Source organism: Cynocephalus volans, chromosome 7, assembly GCF_027409185.1.
Source record: "Cynocephalus volans isolate mCynVol1 chromosome 7, mCynVol1.pri, whole genome shotgun sequence".
Taxonomy (NCBI): domain Eukaryota; kingdom Metazoa; phylum Chordata; class Mammalia; order Dermoptera; family Cynocephalidae; genus Cynocephalus; species Cynocephalus volans.
This window is the reverse complement of record NC_084466.1, coordinates 57,483,446-57,491,212: the sequence shown is the minus strand read 5'-3', so window position 1 is coordinate 57,491,212 and position 7,767 is coordinate 57,483,446.

Genomic DNA, 7,767 nt, shown 5'->3' with positions numbered 1-7,767 from the left:
ATTGACTGGAAAAAAAAAACCACGAGATTTTCTAGAGACCATGCAGCAAACTTATTCTGTAAAGGGCCATATTTCAAATATTTTGGCTTTCGTGTGCATGATGCAACTATGGCTATAAATACTATGCAAACAAATGTGTATAGCTGTGTTTTAATAAAAATTTATTTACAAAAGCTGTTGAAATTCCAGATTGGGACTGCCAGCATAGATTGCTACCCCTGCTCTAGAGTGATAATAATGTTGTGTATCTTGATAAGAATTATACAAAACTGAATGCATTTATTAAAATTCAGTGAATGTACACTTAAGGTTTGTGCATTTCATTATGGATAACAAATGTTGGAATCTAGTTTACAATATGTGTGCTGAAGCATTTGGGGGGAAGTATAACGATGTCCGAGATTTAATTGAAAATGTATGTAAAAATAGCATGAATAATGGATCGATACAGAGATGGATAGATGGGCAAATATGTGATAAAGTAATTGAGCAAAATATAATTGGAAGAATCTAGATGGTGTGCGTAAGGATATTCACCATTAAATTCTTTCAGTTTGGCTTAGGGAAGTTTGTTTGGTAGCAAGTGCAGGTGGTGGTAGTGAATTAGTGGCAAACAGGACTGCAGTATTGTAGACTCTTGTGTTGGAGGCTAAATATTGTAGCTTAGTTCCAGTTTGGTCCTTGGATGAATCATCTCAGTTCTCTGTGTCTCAGTTTCTACATCCACATTTCACAATAGATAATAAATATTTGTTGAGTTAATATTTAATATGTTAATATATAAATTGCTAGACATGGATTAGATGGTATCTCAGGTTCTTTCTATGTTTTTACCCATATGACTAATATTTATTGGGTGTATATCAGATCACACATCTCTACCACTATTTAAAATATTTTCATAATTTACATCTGATATATAATTATGTAAATTCTATTAATAATTGTATGATTTTAAATGATGAACTAAAATTAATTTTTACAAATGAATGATAACTTTCAAAAGTAGATCCCTTGAAAAGCTAAATGAGTCTGTCAGCTTGGTAAGAAAGTCAGTGTCAAATATAGCAATAGAATTATACACTATTCTTCTCAATGCTTTTTCCCAAATTTAAAATGTGTAAATAAATGTACATATGCTTCCTAAAGTTTAAAGTTTGGATCTAACAGTAGCTACTCTGAAGGATTGTTCCATTCAGTGTAACACATTTCTTTGCTCTGAACTGTAGGTATCTGGATTTACCTGGTTTGAGTGGCAATGAAATTGTGGCAGATGATGAATACATATCACACACTTTCTTTGTTAGCAGCTTTGTCCTTACTTATTGAGTTTCAAGCTGTGTAGAAGGAAAAAGAGACAATTGTGACATGACACCCATGACTACTTATTACATCATCCTCAATATTGAACTAATGATAATCAAAAGAATTTCATTTTTATCAGGCACCCAGGTTGAACAATAAAATATTCATTCACCTTACGCTGCATATAAAGCTGTTCTTTTCAACACTTTGTTTCTTATATAGGATTGCTATAATGTGGTTCCCAGTACATTAAGCACCAAAGCAATTATTACCCTCCTTGTATATAGCCATCTAAATTAAATACCACTAAATGAAATGCTCTCATAATTAGTGTAGATCTTTATAGAATTATTATATACATTTTCTCAAAATGCTGTGCTCAATTGGTTCAATGGAATTAGTGTTTTGTTCTTACAATTATGTGGATGAGGCTAAGGCTTCATCCGGGAGGAAGAGAGCCTTGTGGCTCTCAATACATTAAAACATACAAGATCTCTTTGAATTCACACTCTGAGAACCATACCTCCTACACACAGGTCACTTTTCTTGAGGTGTTTTCTTTTTATTTTTACTCTTATGAGCTCTTTTTGGCAATGGTCCTTGAGAAGAGCTATACTTTTAAACATATCTTTGTGCACTTCATATTTTCTTTGACATACAGGCATTGAGTGAGACTACCAATGCTTAGGAAATATCCATAAAGGAGCCACAGTGTTGAACTAATGCAGTGGTTCTCAAATTTGCCTGCACATTAGAATCTCCTAGGGATCCTTTAAAATGTCCAAAGTCCAGGACACACCATAAACTAATTAAATCATAGTCCTGGTGTGGGTTGAAATGATTACTATTTTTTGAAGCTTTCCAGGGGATTCCATATGTAAATAAGTTTGGGAACAATCAGATTAGCAGTGATAATTCAAAATCTGAAAAAAAATGCCACAGAGGCCAGCTGGTCCAAAGTTGAATTTCCAGTTTTTAGGAGGAAAAAGTTAAAGATAATATGACATTATTACCTTTAAACCATTATTTTTCCTTCTATAGATGAAAGGTTAAAGTTAAGTGCATTTGAAGATATTACCTTCCTTGAAGGTTTAATTGTTCACAATAGCCACCAAACTAGATGTACATAGCTATTTGGACATTAATCTTAAAAGCAGCAATGTAAGAAATGTAAGTAATGAACAGTGGCCTAGTGGGTTTTTAGTAAAGATCATACTGGGAAACTTTAATATGTGTGTATATTCAGTAAAGACATGTTAAGTCTTATCTAAAAACAAGTGAAATAGATCATAAGAAGTTACATGCTAGATTATATATTTTAATAACAGCAAAGATGGGGAAAAGGCATGACCCTTTGTTTTGTTACATATATCTTCATGATTTAGTAAGGTGGGAGTTTTATTATACACAAAGAGATGTATCATGCTGTGCATGGCTTTCGGGTTTTAGAAAGAGCTCTACTGTTTTTTGAAATTCGGTCAGATTTTTCCTGTATGATTAAGTTACTGTGCAAAGCAAAGCCCCCTGAAAAATGATATTATGTTTATATTATGTTTATATATGCTTATACTTAATATATTTTCTAATTATATTCGTGACAGTAGACATATTTCTAAATAATGTGATTCAGAGTTAAACCTGACATAATAAGTTGATCAAATATAAAAACCTAATGGTGTCACAGCTGTTGAGTTTGTTGTAGCTGTCATCTTGACCATTAAATTTCCCCTTTTTTTGTTATAATCTGGTAATGTTAAATGCTGTCAGATAAAATACGTAGTGAGTATCATTTTCTAATGAAAAATCTAAATATGTTAGTTATTTATTTGTTTATTACAGAAGAGTATCCAGAATATGTTTGGTGCCATGACACGGAAAAAACAAAAATGACCTTAATACCTGAATTCTAGAATTTAGAAATTCTAAAAGTTTCAAAATGAACAGAAATTTACATGTACGAGCAAGAATATGACACTGTTGTACAGTTGGTCAGAATATAGTGAAATGGTCATCAATTTTTTTTTTTTTTTTTTGTCTTTTTGTAACCGGCCACACCACACTCAGCCAGTGAGTGCACCGGCCATCACTTATATAGGATCCAAACCCACGGCGGGAGCACTGCCGCGCTCCCAGCACCGCACTCTCCCGAGTGCACCACAGGGTTGGCCCTCGTCACCAATTTTTAATATACGCATTTGCCTATATGAGAGGTTCAAAGGAAATCGTAGGCCTTATGTGTTCACCTGAGTGAAGAGACAATGAAAGTTATATGTTGATAGTGAATTCTCTTGAATTAAATTGAGTTCAGATCAGGTAATTTTATAAATCCTTTTATTGTGGGCTTAGTCTTGACATATATTCTCAAAAAGTACCAAATTTTTGCTCGTTTGCTTGTTTTGTTCTTTTTGGGGGTGGGTGGAACTTAATGATTCACAGAATTATAGAAATCAGGTCTTTAAATGGTGGCAAGAACCTCAAGGAAAAACAAAATTACAGAGTTTATACATCTTGTTTGTTCTAGGAAACCTTCAATTAGAACTTTCAGAGGTAATAGCTGTAGGCATATCCATTTATTGATTTAAGAGACTAGTTTGAAATTTTGATATTTTACCTTCCCCCGCCAGTATGGATAAGCAAAGAGCAAAACAGTAATCCCAGTCAGTCAACTGTCACTTGAACAAGAAGGTGTCAACATATTTGTACTCAGCAGCTGAGAACCTGGCCTGTGCATGTGTTTTGTTTTGCACATTTAAAACATTTTAAAATTATTTGCTAACATTTAAAAATTTAAGAAACATTTAAAATTGTAACAAATTTAAAATTTTTAAATTGAAAGATTTTTATATAAATACCCTGATTTCTGGTTTATCTTGAAAAAGCTACCCTTGAGCTATCACTGGGCCTTCATTCTCACCTGCAATATCTGATTAGAGACGGGTAGCAGCTGCCCTCTGTAGATTTGCATGTGTTGTCTAGTTTGGCATAGCAGCCGCCCAGCACACCTCACCTGTAGAGCTCCTGAAGATGCTAGAGTACTTAGTCCCTGGAATTTTTACTTAAAAGTGCTCTGCACGTAAGTATGATATGAATCAGAAATGGTGGTAACTTCCAACACTCAGGATTCTAAATTACATCGCATTCTTTTTTCCCACTTACTGTAGAGTCTTCCCCCTATCCCCCTAATGGTAGAGATGACTCAGCATCTGGCTCTTGGAATGTAGGTAAGAACAAAAATGCTTCAGATAGATAGAAAATATCTGCAAATCCCTAACTCTATGCCTCTAGTGCTGTTTTTGTTTAGTTTTTCAGAATTTGAAACTATCACACAAGACAGTGACTGTTCCCAAACTCATTGGTCTGTCCAAGCTTGTAATACTACATGGCCAAAGTTAGCTAGCAAGAAGGAAGGTTAGACAAAATCAGCCATTGGCTGTTAGCAGTAGTATAAGAGAAAGTCTAGAATTGGCTGCTACCTCAAAACATGCACTGGCATTTGTACTTGACCTCCCTTTGGCCATCTCTGACTTCAGATGCTACTGTGGTGGGCAGCTCCATGTCAGTTCAGACACATCTTGTGCAGATGGCATCTTACCTCAAGCAGAACAGTAAGTCTGTTCATTTTCTTTCCCTAAAATTATTTGACCCTGACCCGTGGAAAAGTACAGCTTGGATGAGGAGTTAATGCTGTTGAGTGCAACCTTCAACTAATGGGGCCTGTGGGTTGGTGGATAAATACTAATTTCCTGTCCTTCAGAAGACAAGGGATGGATTAGATTTTCTTTTCTTTTTACTACTACTATAGTTTGAAAGTTCCACAAAGCAGTGAAAAACACATACAAAAGGATAGATTATATCCATATATCCACACTCAGATGGCAAGGGCATTTTACTCACCTGAAAATTAGTAGCATGCTATATATTACCAGGAAGAACGGTGCCAAGAGATAAAGTTGATGGATATCATTTCGTTATTCAGTTTAGTGCACAGCAGGCAAAGTGGTATCCTTTTTTTTTTTTTTTTTTAAGGGCGACAGAAATAGAAAACCACAAGCAGGAGACAGACAAGCATATGGAAGGAAAGGCCAAAGAAAGGATATGGCAAAGAGCAATGAGACACAACTTACTTGACAATTAGATCTGGAGCGACATAGAAACATGTATGATAATTTAGGCAAAAATATCTTTCTGATTAGCTCTACATTTTAGAATTCCAGTAGTGTTTGTTGAGATGTAGAATTTCTCTACTTTCTTCGCCCTTTAAGGTGGAAATGTGACACCTTTATATGTAGGATATACCCTTAGCTCTAACAGTACACTTGGCATGTTGCACTAGTTCCTCAATAAATGTATGCTGAATAATGAAAGAATGATGTTTAGAGACTGTGAGTTAGATGTTGTATTAATTGGTTAGTTCTTCAGACTGGCCAAAAGTTTTCCCAGGTCTACTTATTAATTACTTTCTATCCTAAGTGAATGACGTTACACTAATCTTGCTTTACCTTTATCTCCCTGACAACTGAATTCATATGAAAAATTATTGCTTCAGGAGCCAAGGAATAACATATTTCTAAAAAATTTGCCACAATTGTTCATTAAATGGATAAAACATCTGCATTTTTAAAATATACATCTCAATTTAAGTAGCTGTCCAATGTTATTAGACTCAAATGAACCAAGCTACTAATCCCATATACTTATAAGTCCCACTATAAAATTTGGCTTGGCTGCAAAATTGTTAGCCTTGTTTAAAATTTTAATAAATAATAAAAGTAAATTTTACTTAATTGGTGCTATTATTCTCCATGTTCCTTATCAATTGATTTTGTAAAATTAAATACCCTCTATGTTTTATTCATGTGGTTAAATATGAAGGTGTCGGACTACACAGATGAATAAGACACAGTTTCTTTCACAGTGTGTGAACATTGCCACTCCTTATAGCTAAGCAATATCTTAATCTCCTTTGTATATTTGGTTATATTTCACCATATGAATCTTATTGGGAGTAAGAGACTGTTCCCTATCGTACAAGGTTAACATGACAGATTCCTGCTTTCTCAGACTGAAACAGAGTAAGGCTAGGCCTCTGAACCAAACTGACTCCATTTTCCCTGCAGAGGACACTTTGTTACTTTTCCACTCCTCAGTCATGAGACCCCTCAGGGCAAATGATTACCACATGGGCTGCCCTGACAAAATAGACTAAGAGAGGAAACAGATATTTACTGAGTTGCAAAACCCCTCCCCAAGGCTTGTTTACTATAATTGTAAAAGTTACAGATTAACCTTAAGACCCCTTTAGGAATTCCCACCTGCACACAAAGCATCAAGGTGACTGCTACAATTACCCTCCTGGGGTGACAATGATGAACACCACTACCTACTGAGCATGCACCCATGACGCAACCAGGAGGAACAGAATGGACCATGTCCAGTGACGCTGGCCTATACCCCTTAACTCCTTTCCCTATAAAAGACCCCGAACATCTCCCCTGGGGGCGGGGGGCTAGCTTTACTGTCGCTACCCCGCTTATGCATAAGTCCCCCTCCTCTTTTAATAAAGCATTGCTTGCTTTACTATTTGGGTACATTGTTCATTTCTATGACTTTACAATCCAAGAGCCTAATTTAATCACTGGCAAAAATTGGAAAGCTTTGGGCACCAGAGAGGACCCTAGCTGCAAGAGGCAAGTGGCCACTGGGACTATTTTGCTCCCATGTCTCTGCTGCTGGTGATCTCTCCTGGAGTCCCTGTCCTAAATTCTGACAAGGCAATGTTTTATTCTCTTTAGCTTTCTCTGATTTTCGGAGCCCTCTTCTGTTTGGATGGATTGTATCTACTTCTGTATAGGTGCACCCTGGAGGCCTCCTGGCTATGCTTTGTTTTTCTGATTTAATCTAGTCGATACTTTTCTTCTTTATGCTGAAAACAGTGGGGAGAACTGCTTTTATCAATTGCTATTAATGGAATAGTTTGGCCCCGCCGATTAGGACTAGGCTAAACTGGACCCCACTGCTCCTCTTTTCTCTTTGTTTCCTTGGTTAGACATTTAGTTGAGAACCGGTAATCTGAATAAACCTTCCAATCCTTGCATCAACTTTTGGACTTTCAGGTCATTTGTTTAAGGCAAGAGGGCAAGCCAAGCCTGACCTGTCGGTAACAAGACTACTTGTAACAAGAGACTCAGGCACATGATCTAGTTTCTGCCCATCAGTGACATTGATGCTGGCTATAACACAGAAGCTGACGCCTCCAGAAAAATGGGACTATGGATCTCTTTCCCTGGTGGTGAGCAGCAATAATGAATTCTATAAGATTGAGTTTCTCAGACAACAGCGGCAGCACCAGCAATCTCGCTTCTGGGTATATATCCAAAGGGATGGAAATTATCATGTCGAAGGGTTACCTGCACTCCCTTGTTCATTGCAGCTCTATCTACAATAATCAAGAGTTGGAACCAA